At 42.2% G+C, this 26,443-nt stretch overlaps 1 protein-coding gene across 1 annotated transcript in view; it reads left to right on the top strand.

Annotated features, from left to right (window-relative positions):
- Nucleotides 1-24,321, top strand: part of SCAF8 (SR-related CTD associated factor 8) — a 167,135-nt gene extending 142,814 nt beyond the window's left edge. The window contains exon 21 of the mRNA XM_037391115.1: nt 24,230-24,321. The gene's annotated coding sequence lies outside the window, so the exon portion shown is untranslated. The remainder of the gene's footprint in view (nt 1-24,229) is intronic.
- Nucleotides 24,322-26,443: the final 2,122 nt, after the last annotated feature.

Genomic DNA, 26,443 nt, shown 5'->3' with positions numbered 1-26,443 from the left:
TATGGAGCAAATGCTGGCTATGCACCATTTAGCATTCTCCAAGACAAAGTACCCACACAGTGCTGCCAATTTCATTAGAGTGCTACACCAGCTACTTTTAAAATTTGGTCCTGTTTACATAGGAATTTCAGTTTTACTACCATACCCATCAAAAGGTTATTGTCTGCACACAGAGAGTCACTGTTTTTAGCAAATCTGCCTATAAATCTAAGTAACCAGTAATTAAATGGAAGTCTGAATACCAGGCAAGGAATAAAACTGAGGGTCTCCCTGTGGATTACAGTTATGCTTAGCACGGGCTGCTTTTAAGCACCAATCAGCCAAAAAATTTTTGTAATTCATCATTGGGACCCACCTTTCCAAGAAACCAAAAGCTAAATTTCAACAAAAGGCGAGAGATGACTCAAGGAACAAAATGGTCACCACAGAGTGGTGATTTCTTTTTCCTCTCAAAGAAAGGTATCTGGAATTGGTGCTGCTTTTCCAGTTTGTGACACTTGGGAATAGAAGCTGGGTGCTTGGGGGTGGTGTCAGGAAAAGTAAGTCCAAAAGCTTTTGTTGTTTTCTCAGTTACAGGTTCAGCCTCACGCTGGTCCTCCACATCTATCTTTCTCCCTTTGCTCCCATTTCCATGGCCCAAGATCCACAACAGGACCTTAGCAGGTTGAGCAGCAGTGTACAGAATTCACATACTATACACATGAATTATATGTCCACAGTGTATCAGGCTTTGCCAGAATCTGTCTACAGCCAAGACATAATGTATAGCAACACTTTTTTTAATGAGGAACATGCGTCTGTTACACGTTTAGCAGAGGATATTTCTGGAGCAGTGTTAAGAAAATATGCTTTGGTTTTACAGTCCCGTACCCCTGTGTCTGTCTGTAGAGATGTCATTTTTGAGTCAAAGACCAGACGCAAGGGCTTTCAAAGTCTGTAAGTCTTGGAGCTGGATAGAAGCCTGGCAGCTCTACCCACTCTAAACTGTGTCTCATCATCCCCTCATCTGCTCCCCCTCCAAGCCACTGAACAGACGTGCTGTTTGGAGGGTTGAGGAAGTATTTCTAAAGAAACACTTGAATAAAAATGCTGTTTTGTTGAAGAAGTCTCGTGCAAATGTGCAAATTCCTAATTTTCAATAGAAAAGCTGCTGTGAAGTAGTGTAGTTCAAAGCTACAGTGAAGTGTATTGGTTTAGTTGGATTCTCATTTCAACTCCTTTCATCACCTTCAGGTGAAAAACTTTGTTTCCGTGTCAAAACATTGACGCTTGAGTCAAAAACTGGCCTGAAATGTTTTTTGTTAGGTTGATAATGCAGGTAATGGGTATGGGTGGCCCCAAGATTGAAGTTGGGGCTTGAAGACAAGGCTGTGAGCGTGACGGCAGCTCCCTCTGTGTCTTGCAGTGAAGGCAGCCAGGAATGAGCTCTGCCCATGTTTTGAGCCAGCACAAAGCACTGTGAACACTGCCAGCATGTGCCCAGCCCAAGGTAATGGCACAGAGCTAAAGGTGATGTCCCTGCGGCTCAGCGGAGTTTATTAGTTTGGCCCAGAGCCATGCTAAAAGTGTTCAAAAGTCTTTTGGTTATCTCCGAGTGTGGGCAGGGATTCCTTGTGTCTGTTCAGAACAAGTTTGAACCTGTCGGCATCATAACCTATAGACATATCCTGTAAAGTTGCATCTTTGATGAAAGGAAACTGGCATCTTTTAGTATATTGCGTCTCTTTGACTGCCTTTGAGTTTGTTAATTGATTTTTTTTCTTTTTTAAACCTTCCAAAGCTTGCCTCACTTGTGTAGAAATATTAAGAGGAAGAAGCAATTAGTTCATGATTTGGTGGCCATCTAAGTCCAAAATGCCAAAAGATCTTTTCTGGACTGTGTTTCATGTTCTTCATCAAGCCTTCTTTTCTGAGCCTTGTACCCGTAGGCTCGGCAGTCTGCAGTATAAAGCTGCATGGAAGCAGCGTTTCCATGCGGGAAGGTTAGGACAGGTGAAGCTTTTGAACTGATGCAATCACTCCCTTCCCCATATGCAGCTGAGGGCTCCTTTGTTTCTCCTGATACCTTGGTCTGGCTTGGAGAGAGCTTTTGGAGAAAGATACAATGGTATAAGCATTTTTTCTGGTGTTCATGGCTATTTTGTGCTTCAGCCCCTGTGTGCTTCAGCTTCAGCTGTACTTGGACAGCATGCTGCAGGTTCCTCTGGGAACAGTTGCCAGATGACCCGAGGAAGAAGAGATGCTAAGGAGACCTCTTTAGCTCTACAGTGGAAAGTTGCATTGAGGTCGTCCTCATCAGGAGTCGAATTGTTCAAGGGCATTTTGTTGAAGCCAGGATTCAAATGATGCAAAATGTGCATCTGCTCAGGATTTGCATGGCTCTGTTAGCTGAGCAGCTGCAGGGAAGGGCTCTAACAGAGTGATGGCACTGAAGGTTTTCCCATGGGGCTTCCTACTTGGATGACTTGCATGAAACAGCTACCTCCATGGTGTCTGGAGGGAAGAGTTTTACTTGACTTAGTTACCTAGGTCCTTGGCTCAACAGTTGTCTCTGCTGGTTAGGCAGCAGAAGGCATAGTGCTGTACGTGGAAAACAGGAGGGAAGATGTGTTCTTCCTCTCCCTAAGAGATGGTGAGGGTGAATGCCTCTTCTAACTCTGTTCACGGTTTGCATACAACTTTTACAGATCTCTTCTCTGCAGATTTCCGCATGGCATCTCAGCTCCTGACTAGTCTCTGTGGAAAAGCCAGTGTGTATGCAGGTGGTGGGCAAGTATTGGCTGCACAGTAAGCAGCAGGAAAAGTTAGGATGAACCACTGCTGACTGGAATAAAGTTTGTTTTAAAGTGGGGGGAACCTCCTCACCCAAACCTCCAAAACATGTCATTTAAGCTTGTCTTCAGAAGATTAACAAGAGAGTGGTGATTAAGTGTAGTTCCATTGTCCTGTCTCCCGCCCAGAGTGAGAGGAGTAGGATAAGGTGTGCGGAGAGCTTATGTCAACACTGCTGGGGATTGCTGTGTGGTCTTGCGGGGCAGAAAGGATCTCGGGCAGGAAAATAAATCATTGATGTGGGCTGGTGGTGTGTCCACGTGAGCGATGGGTCATGTTTGTGCTGATTGCATTGGGGTGGGGAGATGCTGTAGGGGTGGAGGTGGTGGCTCCTATGCTTCGCTGCCTGGGCTAGGAAAGCCACTCTGGCCCCATCAGTGTGTCCCAGGCAGTGCCAGCTTCCCCTAGTCTTCCCCATCTAGGTGTGTGACTTGGGCTGCTCCCCTTGCCAGAGGACAGCAGCTTTGTCCATTGGGAGTTGCAGCGATAGCCTATTTTCTTCCCAGGCTTTGGATGTGACTTCGCATGATGGGGCCAGGGAGCAGAGCAGGGCTGTGCTGTGTGGGACATGTGCTGCCCAACCTGGAAACTGCCCTTCGTGTAATGTCTTGTGCCCTTCAGTGCCACTGGGGTGGCTGCCAGCCCGGGCCCTTGCCTAGTCCTTGGGCAGCAAGGCTTGTAGCCCTTCCCTGGTGGTGCAGGTCACCATCGAATATTGAGAGCTTTCCTGGCCGGCTCCCCGCTCTTGCAGTTTCCCCGCTTCCCAGCCCGGGTATGCTCGTGTGGCAGCACCCGTTGAGTCTCATAACCCTCACCCCCAGCTGGCAGCAGGTAATCGAGCTCAAAGTGCTTTCTGTTCGACTTCTTCTTTAGCAGCAAAATAGGTCAAAGTGTGTTCAGGGTGTTGTTTCAGTATATATCAGAATACCTTGCCATATTTTGCTTTACTAAATATTTTAAGGCTTTTACGCTTTGGCCTGTGTCAGGATAAAAATAAGTACAGGACTATCAGACTTTCCCCGCAGGATAAAAATTCCATTTTCCAACCACCTCTAATTATTTCCATTCTGCTGTCTGGAAAGGATCTGGAGACAATTTAGGAAGCCAATTTACAATTGACTTGGGAAAAAATTATTTACCCTCCTGAGCCTCCTTAGATGTGCAGCCAGTGGCGTGTGATCAATAGGAAATCTCATGCTCGGTGATTTTTATGCTCACGGAAGGTCCTTGAGACCGTGAAACTCAGCCTGGATCCTGCTTACCTGCATGTGCGAACTTTGTAGCTGTGGTAGACCAAACGGTTCACTTGTTGAAGAGCTTTGTGTAGCAGGGAAAGTGGCAAAGGACCATTTGAAGTGTGAATAGAGTGGCTGTGCTCTGCGAAAGGCCTTGTTGCGAGGTACATGGCATGCCGTTGCCCACTGCCTTCCCATGGCAGCTTGGGTGACCTTGCAGCTTCTGGGCCCAGCAGTGTTACCTGCAGGCGGCAGTGGGGCATGCATTCGGCTCCCGTGGTCATGAGCGTGCCTGTAAGTAGCATCTGTTGCTCCAGCATCTGTGGCTCCAACTATGAAGGGAGATACCTGAAAGGGTGTGCGTGCACCTTGGGCACTGAGCTACCAGTGCTCCCAAAGCTTTCTGTCTGATCCCTGTTCTACAGATGGATCCAGATTTTTCTTTGGCTTTTCGTACATACCAGAGCTGCATACATCATCCTGCATGCCTCTTTAATCCTATTAGGGCTGTGTTTAACTGGGGTTAGGATTTGTCACTAATGAGTGCGTTGAGGTTAGTAATTTTCAATTACATTTTTGTAACTCTCAATTAAAAAGGTGGTTGACTTTTTATATGCAGAATTTAAAAATTCTTATTTTTCATTTAGGCTGGCTGCAAATTGTAAAATCGGGACTCATGGGTCTACAGAATTAACATTCTTAAGAAATACTGTAAAAAGTGTTCTTCATGGTTAACATTTAGAATTTTATTTTAAGATTTTATGTGCTTTGTGCTATGCTGGCAAATTGAAAAAATATTGGATCCTTATATGGAGAACCAACAATTTCCCACAGCCCTGCTTTTACAGTACTGAATGCATTTCATTTTGTGTGTGATTTTCCCCAGTTGCCAACTGACTACATCATACAGTTTTTTTGGCTTATTCTTTCTGTCTTATGACCATCAGCAGATATTTTGAGTAGCATATTCTAAAGCCACAGATCCTTTTGCTGCCTTGGATTTTGCCTGTTACTACTGGTAATGGAAAAGATTTTATTAATTTTGTGGCGTCAGTAAGCGTTTCAGACAAGGCTTTGGGAGAGCCTTTGTGTGTGACCCCAGCGCTTGGCACTGGTTGCCCTCTGCATTGGCAAAGGAGGGGTGCATCTGATGGTCTCCAGTGTGTTCTTCAGAAGTAGGGCGAGATTGCTCTGGAAAGGGATGAGGAAAAAGATTGGTACTTGTAAACAGTTCAAGATGCTCTGCAAATCCTTCAGGATGATCTAAGTGTTGAAGAGATGAAGTTGAATTTGAGGCATACTGCTGAAGCTGGGAATGACTGGAGGAAGGAGAAGATGGGACTAGGCACGGGTGGTGGTGGTTGTAGAGATGTGTAATGTTCTTGCACAACAAACTGGCGTTTTATGGAAACAGACTGGCCACCAGAAACTGAGTTACAGAAATCTGGGAGGGGATAACACTGCTGGTCTGTTGCAGTTACAGGGCTACATCTGAATTACTGCCTCCAGATCTGGGCAACGCAGCAGTAGGAAGGAATATAGTACATATAAACTATCAGGCAGTTCACAGCAGTCTAAGGATGTATGGTGTTCAGGACATTGTGTGCATTTTGGAGAGTATTTGTAAGAGAGTGACAAATGATAGCATACTGAAGACTGATTGGAGTAAACTGAGATGTGAATGTGGGATAGCTTAGCTTAATGGTCATGGGGAGAGGGCTGACATACTAATTAGCATACCTGAAAGCTATAACCCTTTTGCAGAGGGGGCTGTTACTTAAGATGCTGCAAGGGATTATGAATGGTAAAAATTGGAAGTAATAAGCTTAGAAGAAAATTTAATCTGAATAAAAGGAAGGGTGTCTTCACAGTCGTGTCTCGTAAGTAGCAGAGCGCATTTCTTTGGGGAAAGGATGGGAGCCCTGTCCCTAGAGATGTTTAAATTTAAGCTGTGCAGGACATCAGAATGTGCATTGCTGGGAGGCAGCACTTCACTGGCAGGATGAGGACTGGCTGCAGTATTTGGCTGTCAGCAATGTTGTTATGATTAAATGTTTCCTGGAATGATACACAGGGGGTTTAGCACCATAAAACATTTGGGGTTTTTTTGGTATAATGCTTGGGGTCAAAGTATCTGTGACGAATTGTCACTGTCAAATCTCTGAGCCAACATTTTTATTAAAGAACATGTCCTGGAATATCTCCACATGCAGAGTTATCTGTGTGGAGAGAGTCACCCAAGGCCAATATTGATAGATCATTCACTAAACCTTGTACTGTAAATGGCAATGGATATTGAAGGCTAAGAACAAGTGTAAAGGGAGGCTTTTATTGCTGCTTTCCAATTTGCCTTTAGTCAATGGCTTTTGTTGTCTTGCACTTTATGAATGTTGAATCCCAGTCGTAAAGGAGGGGAGACAGTAATTGCTATTCACTGAATTCAGATTGAGACAATTCTTAATCAGTGGCTACTTCTTACTTGTAGAAAACTGGTGTAGAAATTAAGATGTTCAGCCTGTCATCTATGCTGAATGATAGATAGAATAATAGAATGGTTTGGGTTGGAAAAGACCTTGAAGATCATCTAGTCCCAACCCCCTGCCGTGGGCAGGGACACCTTCCACTAGACCACGTTGCTCAAAGCCCCATCCAGCCTGGCCTTGAACACTTCCAGGGATGGGGCATCCACAGCTGCTCTGGGCAACCTGTTCCAGTGCCTCACCACCCTCACAGTAAAGAATTCCTTCCTTCTACCTAATCTAAATCTACCCTCTTTCAGTCTAAAGCCATTCCCCTTGTCCTGTCACTACCAGCCCTTGCAAAATGTCCCTCCACAGCTTTCTTGTAGGCCCCCTTTGGGCACTGGAAGGCTGCTGTAACGTCTCCCTGGAGCCTTCTCTTCTGCAGGCTGAAACACCCCAACCCTCTCAGCCTGTCTTCATAGCAGAGGTGCTCCAGCCCTCTGATCATCTTTGTGCCCCTCCTCTGGACTTGCTCCAACAGGTCCATGTCCTTCTTATGCTGGGAGACCCAGAGCTGGATGCAGTACTCCAGGTGGGGTCTCATGAGACTGGAGTGGTGGGTAAAATCACCTCCCTCGACCTGCTGGTCACGCTTCTTTTGATGCAGCCCAGGGTACAGTTGGCTTTCTGGACTGCAACACTGTTGGGCCACATTCAGCTTCTTGTCAACCAACACCCCCAAGTCCTTCTCCACAGGGCTGCTCTCAATTCATTCTCCACCCACCCTGTATTTTGCTTGGGACATCACAGTAAGTGTCTGGGTTATTTAAAATACATACCTTTTATTATGTCTTTTTCCCCATCGCAAGATCATAATAAATGATTTTTTAAATTTTCTGAGCTGTGCACAACCAATAAGCCCATTTAAACATTTTGTTTCTTTTATAACTATTTACTTTGGTTTGGAACACGTCTTTTTTTCCTCTGATCAACATACTGTCATTGTTTTTATTTCTTGCAGTATTTCATGTTTCACTAGGACTTCTGTGTTATAGGGAAGACAGTCCCCCAAATAAAACACGTTTGGTAAATACTGCAAGCAACTATGTGGAGCTAACTGGTTTGGGATCTCGGGATAGGAGCCTGACAATAACTTTTTGTTCACTTGTAATCTCCATGTCCTCTTGAGATAGGAGGTTCTTATTGTGCAGTTATCTTCCTCAGCCAAACACCTTTTTGTGTGGAATTTTTATGTTTTGCTGATGGCTTTTTCCTTCCATCTCTGGATTTCTTTGTAGAATTGCTGTAGTTGGGGTTGTTCCCAGAAGCTGAATTTGTAATATGTCATTTTCCATGTTGCACTTAGTATCACAGTATGAAGTATTACTGATAATTTATTCATTGTTTTGAGAAAAGTTTTTTCCATTCATTATTAGCACTTGATTGTAAGTATACGTGTATTATTTACTTACTACTGTAGGTGTTATTGATAAACACACATTTATGATACTTACATATAATATATAAAGTCTTGCATAGAAAAGAGGAATGATTAAATGGTTTCCTCAAGAGTTCATGGGAAGTTTATGGGGGAGCCGTGTCAGTAAAGGTACAATAAGAGTTCTCTATTGTATGTTATCGTGGTTCCTGCCGTGCTTTCTGGACTGGTTTTGGAGTAGGAGCCATAATCTTCGAAGCTTTAAGTGCTAAACACTGAAAAGCTCAAAGTTTGTGGTTTAGCCATGTGAGCTCTTTGCTATCACATGGATAATAGACATTCCCTGGATAAAAAGTGAGTCAACTGTACTAAGCCACATCAGAGTTGTCCTCTAAATTAAGGCAATATAATAGGTCCTTTAAGAGTAAATTTGTACACAAAGGTCAGATTTTTTTTTTGTTGTTTTTCAGATATAATTTGGTAGCTGTAGTTTCATCCCTGTTAAATTTACTGTTTTGTTTCATTTGAAAGGAATGTGGTTAATTTGTATGCATCTTCATATACCACTAAAAACTTCCATATGGAATTTACATTAGATAAAGTTCCAGGAAATAAGAACGAGCCTTGGATGTGAATGACTGTAAACATGCTTAAAGAGTCATTCTGTAAGAATTAAATAATGTTTAGAGATAATCTTGCTGATTTTTTTTCTTCTCTAGAACATAGCAAACACTGTAATTTGAGTCCTAAAATCCAGATGCATGTCAATGCGATGCTTTGCTATGTTGTAGGAATTCATGGGCTATGCTACTTTACATAGTAAGGCAATGGGTGCTGTGTAAAAAAAGTCACCGGAACAGAATCTCTGATAGCCAGAAACCTCTGGAGAAGTTTTTTAGTGGGTGAGGATTTTGTGTCCTGGCTGATTTGGAATAGGAAGTGGTGCCTTCGACTCTAGGTCATTGTTCTGAAGGCAGGGTGCCAGTTCCCTGGGATCTTGCTGTGGTAAAGCCTTTCAGTCGATCATCCTTCAGCAAGTGAATGTTGACACTCTGCCTGTCCACTTGGTAATGCTGCTCTTTCTCATGCATCCTTTTATATTTTTAATTGTGATAGTGGCTTGAGCTGAATGAAACTATTCCAATGAGCCCAGTATACACCCACCATTAAGTGTACAACTATTTCCAGTGATTTAGATGGTAGCAGACTTGTGCCTGGGAATATGTCCCTGTTCACTAGCCTCTCCAGTTTAAAGCTCCTGTGACAGAAGAATATCAGCTTGTTACCAGTTTAGCAGTCCCTCTTGGTTTTATACTTATTTTGCAAAAAGAAACACATTTCACCTTGAGTGTTTTGTTGTTCTTGTCATTGTTGATTGGTTTGTTTTTACTTTTGCAGGCAAGTTAATACTGTAATTGGAGCCGACCCCTCCTTTGCTTTCTGTTGTCCAGAAACATATTAAATATATTAATCTCCCAAAGCTGTTAATCTATTCTGTCAAGCTTTCCTGATGCATCCTTTCTTTTCTTGGTTGTGGATGTATTTGTTGATATTTGTTGTTAAAGCTGCGTGCAGTTTTATGATTCTTTGAAACCACCAAGATAGTGGCTCTCTTTGTATTAAATTCCATTTTGCAAGTGGTTGGTATGGGGTCTGGTACAAAACTCCTCATTATTTTTTCAGGTTTTTCACACGTTTGTATTATTCTATATATTTAATTTTTCCTGAAATGCAAAACCATAGAGGGGGCAGATTTCTGAATTATGAAGCATACTCGTAATGCTTCATAAATGGCAATAAAGAGAGGTTGTGAAGTGTATGTGGCGTGGTCATGTCAATGAGGCTGGGCTTTTTTCATTTATTTTGGGAGTTTTGGTGGATTCATTAGCACTTCCTCAAATGGAATTCTGCAAGTTACATCTCTGAAATTATGAAGTAACAAAGTAAATCCCTTCAAAAGTAACTTACCAATCAAGCTATACTAGATTGTTTTAAGCATTAGAATTGATTAAATGTTGAAATAATCCTAGAAATAGAGGGGTCAATAGCAAAATGCAAAAATTTCAAGATGTTTCTGAAAAGTAAGCAGTGAAGTAGCCCAGCAGCAGTAGCAGTACGGGACGGGTCACCGGCTGTGGAAGCTCGCTCGAGCTCTGCAGACCAGACAGCGCTGTCATTTTACAGATGTGCAAGCTGTGATGCAGAAAGCTGAATACAAGCTAGTTACGGCACTGCCAGCGAACATAAATGATTTAATACTGTCACGATTAGCCAAATGCAGGATAATTAGATGGTAAATGCACATTGATTATTTTCTTCATTTTCAGCCCCCTCAGTTCTGGAGTCTGTGTGCGTCAGGGCACTGTCACATGGGAGAGGGGCTCTCACAGGGAGAAGCTGAAGACCTGCCCGGTGCGTGAAGCCGGTCCTTTGGATAAGACAAAAAGTGTTTTAAAAGGTTTTGATGAGGTGGTTGTTGTTGTTGAATAGGTGGAGAGAAAACTCTTGGAAGAAGTCGCTGTAGCCAGTCATCCCTGATCGTTGGGTTTCTTAATAGCTGTGACGCTGCAGCGTGTTGTGCTCTGTCTGCAGACCAGTAACCTGAACTTCACGGGACCTGCCATAAGCAAAGCTGTGAAAGACTAGTATAACTGATGTGTTGATAGCACTTTTCATCCCTCGTTTGAGACGTTTAGTATGTTCTGTTTCTCCGTTCCTGGCCGTGTTTGCTTTTTGGCTGTTAAGTATTTGATGCGCCAGAAGGCTACATTCATGCTAGCGATGAAGCAGTTGGTGATGTCTTCTCAGCACATGTTACATTTTTTTGCCTTCGGGGTATTATGAGCTGGCTGAAGGTAGATAAACTAGGAAGGCTGACAATCTGAAGCCATCATCTGATCGATCTTTGGTATAGAGAAATTTCTGTGGCTAAAATAATCAAATCAAAATTTTCCATGCTCTCTCGTAAAGGTTCAAGAAAATTACAAACTTTTTTCCTATTGTCCCCACCCACATTTTATATGTGTATGTGCCGTGTGTGTGGAAACTTCCCCTCTATGCCTCTCATCCAAGTCGCTGACTTGTAGAGTACAGCTTCTGCAGAGTAGTTCCTGGACTTAAGGATTTTGTTTTCTAAAAAAAAAATATATTTAATTATATTAATCCTTTTAGGTTTTTTCTCTCTATTGCCAATGAGATTTTAGGAAGTCTTCTGTCCCGTGTTAATCCCATCAGCTTTGAGTGGTTTCCAAAAGACCCCATGGGACTCTTTCTGAATCTCCTCTCTTTTATGCCCTGTTGTCCATTGATACTTCATTCCTTGAGGGGAAAAAAAAAAAAGAGAGAAAGGAAAAAAAGTCTATTGGTGTGCCAGCTGGTTCATTGGGCGATTTGTCAGACCATTGAGATAACTCATAATGGTGTTGACACCATGGTGTAAAAACCAGGTGAAATGGGGTGAACTGGTGTTTGGATCTAACTTCAAAATAAAGTAGACTTAACTACCAGGTCTGATACATCTTTTGCGGATGCTATAACTTGCTTTGTGGGGGAGTGATCATATAAAGTAATTTTTCTCTGCTGTTACAGCCTGGTGTAGAGCTCATGAAAAAAATCATAGAGGTCTTTCCATCAGTCTCTTAGTGAGCGATGCCCGAAATCTTCTTGTAACACACAACTAGGTAAATGCTGCATATTTTCCTGTTGCTATTACATAAATATTATTAGATTATCAGAGCCATGATAAAAATGCTGAATAGTAGTAGCAGCAGTCCTGTGCTCATACCGTGGTGCTTCCACCATGGATCATCCTGGGGGACATGCAGAAGAGTGACTGGTGGTTGTGTTGGGCTGCTGGGCTGCACCCAGCCCTCAGCCCCCTCCTTGCCCTCCTCCTGGCTGCTCTCCTTGCGTGCCGGGTGCGCTGCCAGCAGCGTGTTAGTCAGGGGCTGGAATACACAGAATGACTGGGGAACAGTAAAGTATAAAGGGAATTTAGGAACTGAACAGGGCTGGGACCTCTCAGATTCACGTTAATTTATCTGCTACAGCAATATGCATACCAAGCGTAAATGCACTTTGTTATTAAAAGGGCTTAAATGGTTAAGTTCAAAATTCCTTGTGTGCTGAGCATGGTCTAGATGGTTTATAGCTGTAAGCATGCAAAAGGTTTACTTACAAAATTGATTTATACGTTCATTTATGTTCTTGAATATTGAGAACAGGCAAGGAATTAGCAGTGTTGCATGAGCTGCACTAGCACATTTTTCACCTTATATGGAGAATTGCCTGACACTTCCCAAGCAGGGTCAGATTTACTGTTACTGTCACATTCCTTAAAGTTGGAAGAAATCACGTTTCTCCGACTGAAGAGTCAGCTCTGTAAGCTTATGGTTTTGTAGCTTGAATATTGTGTTTTCATCCAGGAATTGCTGGGACGGACAGTGCTTCTTCAGAAAAATAGCAGCGTTTCACTGCCGTGTTGTGGAGTTCATTCCTCAGCTCGGGTGGAGAAACTTAGATGCTTGCATGGGAAAATATGTTTCTGTCTGGAGTTGTCTGGAGTTCCTCCTGGCTGGCTGTTCTGGTCCTGAAAAATGCAACAGGGAGGAAGGTCTTGGGGGACGAAGGGAAAGACCTGCAGATCATGTACCCGTGGTATTTAAGGGGGAAGAACTCACTGCTTTGTGTTGTCTTTATTCCTGCTAGGGTGGCTGGTGTTTGAAGCAGGTTTTTCGTGGACTTGTTTAGACAGTGACTGACAGCTGCTGGCTCTGAAGTCAGCGACCTGCTGTGGAAATAGCCACATCACAAATTCATCATCTGAATGTGAAGTTAAATAAGTGGAAAATATGGAAGTGAAGATGAATCGCTTGTTTAGTTACTGATATCTCAGATTAGAGAAGCTGGACAGACAGAAAAAATACTTGAAAGATGAAGAAGGTGACAATTATAAAATTTCCTTTCGTGGTAGTGTAAAAGTACAGCATAGCAGTGCCAATGAAGGCTGTGTTCACTGAAATACTTGAATTTGGAAGATTGGAAACCAATATCGGGTCTGATTTAGTTAAGTCTTTCAAATTAAAGGAAGAAATGCTTTCTGTCTAAAATATTTCTGGGATTGTGGCATTTGGTAGGGCAGTAAGTCTTACCTACTGCTGCTGCTTGTTCTTTGGGTAAATTTTATAAATTTTTACAGCCTGTGCTCCACTACTCCTATGACTTGAGTTTACATTGTGATTATACAGGGTTTTTTTCTATGGTACTACTTGGGAAATAAAATACTTAAAAATGGTAGTGATTAGGTGGAATGATTAGAAAACCTGGCCTGAAGTTACTGTTGCTGATTTCACTTTCATGCAGGTCCAGAAGAGTTAAGTGGAAAATGATACTCAGGTTTTTCTTGCTCCATAAAGGCAACGTTGGCTGTATTTTTTTGAATAATAAGACATAAGGAAGAATTCATGAGCCTAGGAACATTTGAAGCCAACAGAAACAAAAGGGTAGTTTATATGGCTAAATACTTTGAAAAACCAACATTTGAAACATTTAGCCAAGTGGTTGCATTGCAGTATCTGTGCAGGTTTGAGGGGGTAGGCCAAAAGATACAAATTTTTATTTTCTGTTTGCTTGTTTGTGGTTTTCCCATTCTTCCCCTTTTATGGCTCACCAGAAAAGAACCAGATTTCTTATCGTGTATGGATATAAAAGATCTTAAAGTACATATATTTATTTTTAGGACTCCACCCTTGGGCTTTGGATTTTCTGAACAGCTATTTCAGTAAATTTACATCTATATGGGGAAACTGGCAAATTGAATACTGTGCAAATCCACATTTTAAAAAAAGCAATTGCTATTATAGAAGGTAAATGATATCATAAGAAAGCCAAGTAAAAAAGATTGCATTTTTGTTTGCTACTAAGGGAATGATCAATGCTTCCTGCTGGCTTTTGCACCCTGCAATTGCAGATTCTGGCATGCAAATGGTTTAAATAATGCTAGGTTTTGTTACTGGTTGGCGCTGTATAATACTGGGACTGGAGTGACTTAAATATACGGAGTGTGGGCCAATCCCAAAGTCCTTTCTGAGGCAGAACACCCACTGAAATCACATTTAAGTGTCGTCAGTGAAAGCTTTGCCAAAGAGATCACTATGGATTTGACCCCAAAGTTATTACTACTAAATTTCATATGTAAGCCTTTCATTATTGTGTTTTTTAAGAATGGACTACTCGAATGAATCCTGGAATTCATTATAACTTCAAGATTTTACCAGGCTATTGGCCTCTTAAACTACATTTCCACTGGAAAAAAAATTTCCTTCCTGTTTTCGTTTTTCTTTTTTCTTTTTTTTTTATTTTTTGTTGTTGCTCAGAAAGAAGTAGGAAAGATACTCTGTGGCTCAGATTTGTTTTACCTCAGGCAAACAATCTACCGAGGTGCCTAAAATTAGAAGGTTGGTCTTCCAGCCTCTCCTGTGGAGAGGGTCATGTCCAGAGAGGGTTTTGCTCAATGTCGTCTTCTGGCTGTGACTCCCCCTGCAACTGTCTCCGTTAGCTCAGGAGTGGTGTAAGGTGCACTGACCGAGGAACCCAGAGAGACATGGTTGGTAGGTGAAGGACCTGCTGTCATTTGTGATAGGAACTGTAGGTAATTTGTTTCAAAATTCCTTTTTAGGAGTTAGCAGCTCGGGTTTTTTTCTTTCTTTTCTCCATGCATGATGAGGATTGGTGATAGAGCTGTGTCCTTGAGTATAGAAAATCCTGTGTTGCCATAGGACCCTTGCAAGGTCTCCAGTCTCTTTTGCTCTCACTGTACACTTTGTGTTTCACCTTTTGGTCCCTTCCCAGAGACTGCAGGTTTCATGTCAGATCTCCTGAAGTGTTTTGTGAGTCGTGATGTGGATGGACAGATTATAAGATCCACAGACCCTTCAGATGCCTGCAGTGCCTGGCTGCTTGTGACAGGACTGGCTGGATCAGGTGGTCCCTTCCTGGCCTTGGATACCAAGAGAGGGATTTTCAACACAGAAATCTGGATGTTTCATACTTTATATTGCTAAAACAGCAGTAATCTTGTTTAAAATATTGAAGCAACAACAACAGAAAGGGCAAGCCATTAGTGTTTTACTATGACTTTACATTTCCAACTGCATTATACAATATTATATATAAAATATGGTAGATGGAGGTGGTAGGAGCACCTTTAAGCATGCCTCCCATATTCTAACATCATATTTTCACCTGTGTTTAGTTCTTGCCAGCCTTCAGTCATTCATATACAAAACTTCCACAGTGTTTTTTCTGCTTCAGGCAGAAAACTCTTGGAAAGGTTTTCAGCAGAACTCCAACTCTTTTTAAAAGAATGCATTACAGAAAATCAGAGAGGTTTGTCAACTTGATTTAGCCAGCCGTTCCTTCAAAGAGCTGTTATACCTTCAGGGAGTAGAGGGGGGAGTCGAGATGCTTTTTGCAGCTCTGTGGAAATTAACCCAGATTTACCAGCCTACCAGAGCTGGTGAAAATTGTTATCTACACGTGCTCACAAAAGCAGGTTAGAGGCTTGCTGATAAAATCTTGGAATACTCCCACTTTATAAAACATGCTTCAACCCCACCAGCCCCTGTCTGTGCCTGGGGTGATGAATACGCTGGGTGGTACCAAGTACCCTGGCTGGGTAGCTCCACAGTTACCGCTGCTTCTGCTTTGTCAGAGGAGAAGGTATCTGGGCATTTAATAGTCCTCCAAATCTGGTAAAGCTTTATGCCAAGGCATACTTGAGGCAGTAATGGAAAAGCAGTTGAAATCATCACTGTTTTACTAGTCATCATTCATGCCGTTAATTTCTGATGAAGCTGGCAGTAGAATTTATACTCTGGTCCATGTACCACTCAAGAGAGCCTAGCATGATGGGTGTGATGCCCAAAGTTTAGGAACAAGATTTGAAAAATATCTTTCTGTCTTCTACCTTTCTTTCTGCCAGATTGTGGGGAGACTCTAGTACTACTGGTTTTAGGATTTTACTGATAATTCTTTGTTGTTTTAGAGTCACAATTCTTGGAGCCATGACTTCCATAGAGGAGATGGATCGATCTATTTTATTTAAAAATAGCTAAGCATAAACATAGTACTGGAATTTTTATGAAGGTTGAAATAAAACAATAAAAAGAAGAGTCTAAGGAATGTTATCTTTACACTGTTGAAGCAATCAGGCTAACAGGTTGATATCTTGAGGCTGATGGCAAGATGAAGGTCAGATCTGAGTCATTCTGCAGGGTGGGAATGAAGCTGCTGCAGATATCTCAGCATTGCTCCAGTTAAGGTCTAAAGGCTTCATGTAGTTTGGGTTCCCTCCTCCCATGTTCCTGTTGTTCTTTTACATTTATAATGGCATTGAGAACTCTTAATCTCCCTATCTTAAACCCCTTTAAAATATTCAGCTTGCTCAGAAGGCAGAAAATCTCCTAGTGAGAATGCTTTAGATCTTTGCTTTCTCAGTTGTGATCCCTGACAGGCACCAGGAGCTTTTTTTGAAGGGAGAGTTTATAGTTGGGCAGGTGAGATGGAAAGGGAGAAGGAAGCAGTTGCCAGCCTCTAGTGTTGGCCAAGTTAGCGGGCTAAGAAATAGCTCTTGTTTGCAACAAATAGGTAATTGCTTGCTGAGTATAAATTACTAGGTTGTTTTTACAATCTTTCTGCTAATCCATCATGCTAACCATGATGAAAGACTAATGATGTTTTGTTGCCCTTCAGATTTCCGTTCACATTTCATTCATACCCAAAGGTGAATGTTGCCACAGATGTCCTAGCAACCTGCAGCAGTCATGATACACCATTTAGCATTTTGAGTCTGTTCAGGCTGTTAGGATATTCCGTAAGGATTGTTCCTTAGCACTGGCTGCCCGTCTTAAAGCATGTTCCCACCAACAAAAATGCCACTAATTAAAACTTATGTGAGTGGAAGTGGTATCATCAACATCAACTATATGCTCTTAATTTGGAAAAAAAAATGTAAGGCTCGTAGAGTGAACTAAATCAATTAAGCAGTTCAAGACTCTGTGTTATAAAATCTTAGGTAAGACTTAAACTGTGTGGCAAATTGTAGTTGTCTGCCTGGCAGCTGAAGTTAATGGTGGGTGACTTCCCCGTGAGTTTGTGTGCTGAGCTAAGAGCAAGGAACTCCAGTGTTTCTCTTAAACGTTTATCTTGATATGCTGAATCTTTCACAAGACCTATTTAAGCTACAAGACGGAATTTTGGCCTATATCTCAAGTTAATATCTTGAGGTTGGTTTTCCCCAGCTTTTCTGTTGCTTTCAATCAATTATGAATGTCCTGATGAAAACGCAGGATTAAAATACCATGCTATTTTCTTGTGCGTGACATAAAATTATATGTAAAAATTATACATGATATAAAAAATTATACAAAATGAAAGTGCAGGAAAAGGGAGAATAAAGTACATGGAAAAATATAAGATAATACAGTATATTCTGTAGCATTTCTTACAGCATGGTATCTGTAAAATGTAGATATTTAAGTGCTTCATTTGGTATCTACCACCAAATGTGAGCAATGACCTGTTGATAGTGGTGTTAGCTTTGTGGAAACCTGAGGCTCACCTTTCAATGTGCAACATGTTTTGGCTTTCTTTGTTAGCTTCGTGGAGGGTTTTACAGAAATAATCTCTAACTTTTTTATGCAAAAGGTGTTAACGTCTTTTGAAGTTTTGCTTAGGAAATGATGGCTTTTTTTAAATTTTTTTTTTTTTCCTGAACAGTAGCACTGTTGGTGGGTCCTTCCTGCGGTATTCAGCCTGAGCTCTGGCAGAGAATATCGCCGCTGTTGCTTTAATCCCACAGTGTTGCTTTATAAAGATATGGCCTGGTTTGGTTTATAGTTTTGCTTTAAATACACAATAAGAGAGTTCATCTCCATTTCAGAAAAGGTTTATGACTGATCTCTGCCTGACTAGGAACGTTTATTTTCTTTAGTTGCTTCACTGCAAAAATGTTTTGATATTGAGAGTCCCAAGCTGGTAATGGGGCCTCACTTGCACTCTCTGCAGATCTAATCCCGTCACCTCTAGAAAGCTGTGTTTTTGTGATGGACCCTCACGTAGATCAGGCTCGGTTCTGTTATTTCTGTTCCCCTTCCCCATCGGTCACCCTCTTTTGAAGTCTGCATCATTGAACTGATCTATGGATGCTGGCAAGACCATCAGAAGCCTCAGTAAGATTTACTTATCAGTTCCAGTCCTTTGCAATAACATAGGTTTATTTCTTTTTCTCCGTAACTTGATGATGAAATAACCTTGAGTTATAAACGATCTCAGAAAAAAATTTCCACCAGCAGGCATAACAGCAACAGAAAAGGGATTCACAATGGATCAGTTCTGGATGCTCTTAAAATGGCATGCTGATGTAGGATCAGCTTTCTCGCTTGACTTCTGCTGATGTCATGTATTAATTATGTACTAAGTTGACAGAGGCCAATGGAAGAACCCTTTCTAACCATGTACCAGGAGTTCTGCGGGGCCGTGGTGTGTCCTGTGTGGTGGCTTGGGCTTTGTAAGTGAATAAATAGTTCCAAGTACGGGAAGAAGCATACACAGGAGAAGAGATGATATGAAGCATGTAATTTAGGATGTGGAAGAGAAAGCTCGGCTCCTCCCTCCCTGCCCTACCTAGCCTGGCTATCCAGTCTGCCCCATGTCTGCCTTCCTAGTGTCACTTTCTGGTGACCAGGAGAAGGATTGGGCTACTCCTGTATGCAGAACTGAGGCACCAACACTACCTACCACCTTGCAGATCTTCCTGGTCAAGGGCAGATGGAGCAGGAAGGCTATTTGCTTGAATCACCTAGGGATCAGACCTGTGGGAAGGAGATGGCCCTCCCCCTTGGTCACAGGGTGGTGGGCAAGGAGAGGGTCATGCGGTGGGGACGCTTTTTGTTGGTGTGTAGAGACCAGGAGGGGATGTTCATGGAAAGAGGAAAGATGGTCCTTGCTGTTCAGAGCATCAGCAGACAGAACTGTAACCTAAGGGCAGGTGAAACATGAGCTTTACCAGGCTAAGGGCAGTGTGAGTTGTGGTGCACAGATACGGTCAAGGAAGGCTTACCCATTTTTTAGGGGTAAAAGACTCATGGTCAGTTTGTAGGCCAGCCTGTGGCTGGAGAAATTTTGATGAGAGCTTAAAAAAAGAGTGAGGAAACCTTAAATAAGGGTTTCTTTTCGATTGTCTTTGTAGGTGGGACACTGAAACCACTCGCTGGATGGGAGTACGCCTGGTTTCAGTTGTGGTGTGTTCGTAACGCTGTGTACATTCCTGTCGAGTATCAGTGTCATCCCTCGCTGCTTGCCTGAGCCAACTAATTTATGACTGCAGTTCTTTGGCAGGGCTTTGCAAATGCATGTTGAACCTCCAGCCTGGGTTTGTTTTATATATAATAATAAATATATGTGTAAAAATATAAAAATATATATAAACCATAATTCAAAAAAAATAAATAGATGGCTGTGAAATCCAAAGCAAGATAATGTGAGACTTCCTAAAGAATAAAGTAAAATAAAAAATATTTCTGAGGTTTAACACTGAAAGTTTGGGGTTTTGTTTTTGTTGTGTTGTGGGTTTTTGCTCTTCTGTTTGATGTTAATGAAGAGGAAAGCAGTTCAGTGCAGAACTGGTTAATGCACATTTCTCTGGGGTGGAGTGATCTGTTGGTCAGTCACACCTTCTCCAGATTAACCTAAGTGGATTAATCAATTATCATCTTTCTAATTAAATTGCTGAGTAGAGAGTTAGAGGCTTTAGATGATGATCATTGGTTTTGTATAGAATTAGTAAATTAAAAGTAAGTAACGTTAACAAGATATTCCTTTTTCTCATAGGATCAGTCAAAGGTTAGGAAAAAAGTCAGCACTTTTGTTACTGTGCTGCCTGTAAATCATCAATAAAAATGAAAAAGTACTTTCAGTTGCTTTCAGAAATACATTCTGAAAATAGCAAGAGAGACTGGGAAGGCTTGGATCATCCCAGGCATACAATTCCTCCTTGGCTCAGTTCTGCATCTGACAGAGGAGTTAGGGTAGATTCTGAAACTCTGCTCGGGAATGTGAAGTTTCCCAAAGCAAACACGCAGGCACAGGGAAGGGAAGTCCCATCTTTCCTTGTGCAGATGGCTTCTGCCTTCTGGGAAGAGCTGCAGGCTGTGGCATAGCCCTGGCTTTGCGGTCAGGGGGAGAAGATGCACTCGGTAAACAGTCCCTTCCTGTGGACCTGAGAGTTTGCAGCCTCAGAGCAGAGCTGATGCTCAGTGTGTCACTGGGCACCCTGGACTCCCAGGAGCTGTGCTGCGGCTTAGATTGAATATATCCTGACTGTGTGTGTCCAGTATGCTGGCGCATTTAGAGTTGTTCAATGCTGAAAAAGTTGTGGGATTATTATTCCCGCCACCCCCCACCCCCCCCGCCCCCGTGTAAGCAGAAGCAGCTTTCCATGGTATTACATCTGATCTGCAGACTATTCCCAAGTTTCTCCAGGGAAAAAGGGAGGGGGCAGAATTCCAAGAAAACCACATGTAGCAAACTGATGGACTGTTGCAGAAAGCTACAACAGCTGCCACACGCTGTTCTCTAGTTGTTGGTTGAACATAGATGGTATAGAAGAAGTTAAAATCTCTGTGCCTGTCTGATGACATCTCGAGAGGTGAGGGTCTGGATGTATATACTGTGCATAACTACCCTGGAGAGCAGTTTGCAGTGCGTTTTATAGGAGGGCACTGTGCTGTCATTAGTTTGGTTACAAGCAGCTAACCCTCCAGGGGAACCGCATGAGCAAGCGTCACCTCTGCTTCCTTCTTGCCAGACCTGTTGAGGTTTGGTAGCATCTCATGCCTTCCTTTTGACACAGGAAACATACTACGGCTGAAACAAAGTGTTTGTAGCATTGTGTTCCTGAATTGCTCAGCACCTGGTTATTGTACATGGCTTTAACAAGGGGCTATAGTTTGTACTGAAGATATCTGGCAACCCCGCAAAAAAACCCCAACAGCTGGTGTTTTCTCCCTGCTCTTGCAGGTGGCACCTACCCTGAGTTTGTGCGGCCCTTCCCAGATAGCAACTCAGGAACTAGATCCATGACTTTAATGTTGCTTTTGAGTCTATAGTGTAATTCACTCTTGGTTTACAGTGGAGCTGGAAGGGCCTGTGATATCTTTGTACTGATGTCTTTACTTCACTGCCATACCAGCTAGACATTTGCTGGTGTTTATTTTTGCTTACACCCCTATTCAGCAGTGAAATGGAAGTGTGAATACGAGATTAATGACAAACTGAAGTTCTGGTACTGTAGCACCTACTAATCTATTCTGTTAAGACATTCACAGCTACGCCTACCTGTCCTTAATTAAATGCAGAGCCTATAGTATTGTATTTGCCATGCTTAGCACCCAGAGATTTGTCATTATTTGTTAGTATACAGGAGGCTAGAAGCTCAGTCTGAGATGTGTGAGGTTTATGTAACTGTTATTTTAGTATAGCAGCAGTTGTCTTTTAAGTACCTCTTTCTCTTTTTTTACCCTTCACCATGTTTTTTGGATGCAAGAAATATTTTTTTCACATTGAGTCCTTCAGAAGTGCTTTGCCCTCAGTAGAAATTTGATGAGAATCCGTGCTATTAAAAGATCTGTTTTAGAAAAGGGGAAAGAGGAGTGTTTTTAATTCACCGGTGTATGATGCGTGTTTCCTCCTAGCCTGCTTTAAAAAGGTACTTGAATGGGTAGAGCTCTCTGTGTACCATGTACACAGCAACATCCTATCCTTTATTTGGAGGCCTATAGATTTTCCTTATGTTAAGCCTTGTTATTCAGGAGTGTGCAGATATGGGGAAACAGGCATCACTGAGCTGACAGAGCATTGCTGGGAAGTTTGTATTCACCATGGCAAACTTCCGTCAACATTTGATGGACTGTTTGCAGGGGAGCATTGTGACCTCCCTGAGAGGTAGCTTTCTGGGAGTGCTGGAAGCACTTCAAAAAGTTGGGCCCTCTTCCTTGGCCAGGAAGTTTTCTTCAAACAGCAGGATATTGTCCTTTATAAGTCTCCGAGTAAGAGCTGACCGGTAGGGACCTCATGTATTACTTTGCCATAAATTGTTTTTTTCATATCAAAAGTAGTACATCACCTGCCTGCTGTAAGCGTTGTGCTCTCATTTCTGCCTGTTCTTGCCCCAGTTGCAACATTTTAGCTGTACATTTACGAATCTGGGATGACTGAGTGTTAGTACCATGAGGTCACCACGGCTGTAATTAGCTAACAGCAGCTGCCTTCCCCCTATAGTTATGGGCCAGCAAAAGTCCATGACGGCAGAGTTTAACTCTATGTGGTTGAAATTGCATGTTTATACTGACACGGGTCTTGCATTTAGCATCACATTAGGTCTCACTCCATGTCTACCAAGTCATCAGCAAAGATGATTTGCAATCATGTGGGTGAGAGCAAGCTACCATCCAAGTCTTTTGAGTTTTAGTTGCTGGTGTTGAGAAACTGGGCACTATGGTGAAGGAAGCGCTGTGTTGTGTCTTTTTGAGGAACAGATCCATGCTGTGCCATGCTGTAGGAAAAGTATGATAAAAAATACACATCAGGCATGGTAGCAGCAGTATGAACTTTGTGACAGAAGGGATCCATGGCACATGGGTCATGGTGATGTTACCTGAATGCCATCATTGTGGCACTTGCAGCCCTGCCCTGCAGCGCTGGCTCTGTGTCTCTTACACTGATGATAAGGAGGGTTTTGGTTAAATGTTCAGTGTAGATAGATGTTTACTCTTCCCCACCAGCAAAGCAAGTCTCTATCTTTATCTCTAAACTTTAAAAGTGGTTTTATGGTAAAAATGAAGAAAAAAATTACTTACACCTTATTACTCCTGCTTCCTCTTGGGTGTAACTTGCAGCCTGATACTGCTCTTTGTTGGCCCATTGTTAATTTCTCCCTTTTATATGGTGGTTTTGCAGCCTGCATTATGTCCTATTTTGCCTGCATTTTATTTTAATGGAATAGCCTTTGGTTTTGGTGAAGTCAGTTTGGGACTTTGCTCTAATTCCACTGAGTAACGTTAGAAAAAGAAAATGTCTAGTATTATGTTACCCTGTTTGTATGTTTGACAGTTTTAGATGGAGGAGTAAACCCTAGTTTCTGTTGTACATGTTTGCATGTAACATTTTAATTGAGACTCTGTTTTGTTGTACACAGACTCCATCACCAGGCTTTTCAGTAAGATCTGCCTTTTGAAGCATGAGGAGTAAGATAAAATTCTTGTGTTAGTTTTAATTCTGTGGTATGTCAGTTTAACTGTTGTAGAAATAAGGAAATTTTTATGACAAGGTGCTATGTGCCGTGAAGAAGCTGTTGAAAGTCAGCTGTGCCAATTTAAACATCACAGAAAATATTGTAATACAGTCTGACACTTTGCAGCATGAAAATGACAGACTTTGCAGAGCACAAAGTTCTCCTTGCCAGCTTTTGGGAGCTCAGTTAGACACCATCTTCAGTGTATTTGCATCGAACAAGAAGAGCAGATGTATCTTCTGTCTTACCTTTTTTGGGCAGTGTGAGCAAAACAGCAGCTCGTTACTCTGTATGGGTCTACTCAAAAGCAATGGCCGGCTTTTGAGAACCTGGCTCGGCTGGTGCAAGGAAACTTCGGTGGGAGGTCCTTGTAGCTGATGTACAACTATTTTGCAGAGGTCCTGGCTGAGTTTTGATAGCCTGTCCAGGCCTGGGATGTGAGAAGCTTTCAATAACATGCAGGAATGGACCCGAAGGTGCTGTTGCGTGGATCACAATCCTGTTGTGGTGCAGGCACCCTTTGCGGTCAGTGCCACCACTGCAGAAAGGGGACCATGATGGTGCTGGCCCATTTCAAGCTACCTTGCCTGGTTGTGTGTTTCCCAGATGGAATCCTAGACAGTTTAACAAAACCTCCTCTTGAAGCATGTGTTTGTAATGTGTTGCATTACCGGTTTCTGACTTGCCTTTGTATACAGAAAGAGTTTTTAGCTGCTGCGAATGAGCGGCCCGCACAGAATGTGTAAGTGAGGTGTGAATTGAGCAGAGATGTTCCTGGCTGCCTTTTTTTGCATGCGAGTTGTTGGCTTTGCATGGGAGAGGTTAATGATTTAGTTGGCAGTGATTCAGAATGAAACTTACTACCAATGTATCTAGGGATACACATGTTAACAAAACAGTTTTTGTTTTTCAGATTGCCAGCGCTATGAAAATAGAGACTTCCAGCAAAAATTTCTTCAGCTCGGGGAAGCGGCAGGGGCAGCGTTAAGAACACACCCCACCCTCCCTCTGTGCTTTCACCCCAGGATGCAGAGGGAAACACAGCACACGGAGAGCAAATAAATTATGCAAGGTTTGTTTGTTTTTATTTTTTTTTGTTTGTTTATTTCTGAATGTGTAAGTTGGATTATAAAACATTATAGGCCAAGGTCCAGCTACAACCAGCTTAAAATTCGCTTTAGTCCCTGGGTCTTAATGTTTCGTATTGGCTGGGTGCCTTTGAGGTTTTAGTCACCCAACAGTGAACACTAGCACTGGGGAAAATGTAGGCTATCTGAATTGTTTGTCTCGAGGCATTCATCCAACATTTAATGCCTCTGACTTCAAAATAGGTTGTATTTACAAAACTTCAGTCCAGACAAGCGTCCAAATCTGTAAATAGCATACATGCAGTTTTCTATACTTAACTTAAGGAGGGAGAGGGAGGGGTTTAGGCTTTTTCCTGCTCAGCTATTATGAGTGTTATGATGTGGTAGATGTGTGTCTATCAAAGGAGAGGGAATGAATGAGCAGTTTCTGGTGTAGACTGCATCGTTCCAGAATTAGACAGAACATTACCAGCAAAGAGGTGCCCTGCTCCTGTTGTCTCACTGTCCCCAGAGGACGGAGCGGCATTAAAGTTTAGTTCTGGTGATCATCAGATGTCTTTCTGCTGTAGTCACAAATCTTATGCATGGCATATGAGAGAGAAACCAACGCTTTGGTTGAGGGTATGAAAGAGCTGGAGCAACTGAGATTATGGGAAGGCAGGTTTCCTCCACCCCTTTTAGTTTTGTCATGTGAAATAAGGGGGTTGTTTTAGAGATTTTAGAAGACTTAATCATGATGTTTTTATAAAAGGGTGGTGAGTGTGTTTATTTGGCTTTTCATTATTCTTAATTCCTTCAGCATTGTTTGCTGTTATTAATTGCAGTAACCCCACTTTGTTGTCAGCACTGTGCTATCTACTACACCATGTATGCTACTAGTTAACACAAAGTCCAGCCATGTTTGGGCTTTGTCACAGGAATCCACTGCCCAACCCTGACAAAGCCAGCTTTTAGGAAGTTTAGGCCTATGGGCAGTTCTGCACATCACAAAGCCGTAGGGAGCAGGGTTGGACCTCAGTGCATCCAGTTCATCCTCATTCCCCGGGAGTTTGTCTGATGCGATCTTAAACACATCCACTGGTGAGGGCTGAAGTTTCAGAGGGACTCGGTCACCTCCTGTGCTAGGACAGGATTGCTTTTCTTGCCTGACAAAATATTTTGGGGCAAAATTGTGCTGAATAAACAAGGGAACTGTCCAAGTTGCAGGTTTTTTCCTGACTGACACACACCAGGCATGTGACTCTTAGAGCAGATTATTATATGATACTCAAACAGTTAAAAAAATTGGTATCTATATATTCAGTCTATTTTGTAACCCACTCATGTCTTTTAAAATTAGTATATAATGAAGCATTGGTACATTTTGTAATGACTTTAGAATTCGGCCATCTGAAAGGAATTTAGGGCACCAGTGCCACAGAAGTAAATATGCACAAGCTCTGGATTTGCTGTTGTTTGGTTATCAGAGTATTTGGCCCATTTTCTAAAACACACAGGTTATTCTTAATGCTAGGTTATACATTCAGGATATGTTATAAAATGGAAATGGATTTGCAGGAGTGATCAATGTGATGTTGAAATGATTACAACAGTCTAGAAGGTCTTCTGAGTTTTGGAGTTTTTTCCTCCTCAAAAAGGTGAAGTAATACAACCAACCAACTCCAAAATAGTCAACTTCTAACTGCTTTTGATAAAAGGACAGCAGCAATGCTGTGCCGTTGTGATGCATACAACTAGATTTACTGTTCTGGTGTGTCGTGCCATGCTCCGTTGCCTCAGGTTGAAAGTGTTACTGAGATTAATGTACTGCAGCACTTGTAAAAAGATCTTAATTTGTCATATTAGTCAATCTGCTGGGGGCTTGGGTTGTTCGTTTGCTTGACCTGTATTGGTAACAGGAAGTATTGGACCTGATTCTAACATTTAATGAGACTAACATCTGTTGGGGCTTTGGGTCTCACAACCATCAGAGCCTGCTGGTGGTTTCTGCCATGTTTCAGTGCTGTGGGGTAGATCCACTATTTATTGCCTTGCAAGTT

Source organism: Falco rusticolus, chromosome 6, assembly GCF_015220075.1.
Source record: "Falco rusticolus isolate bFalRus1 chromosome 6, bFalRus1.pri, whole genome shotgun sequence".
Lineage (NCBI taxonomy): Eukaryota > Metazoa > Chordata > Aves > Falconiformes > Falconidae > Falco > Falco rusticolus.
The sequence above is the reverse complement of the archived record's forward strand: the minus strand, read 5'-3'. Positions and strand labels throughout refer to the sequence as shown.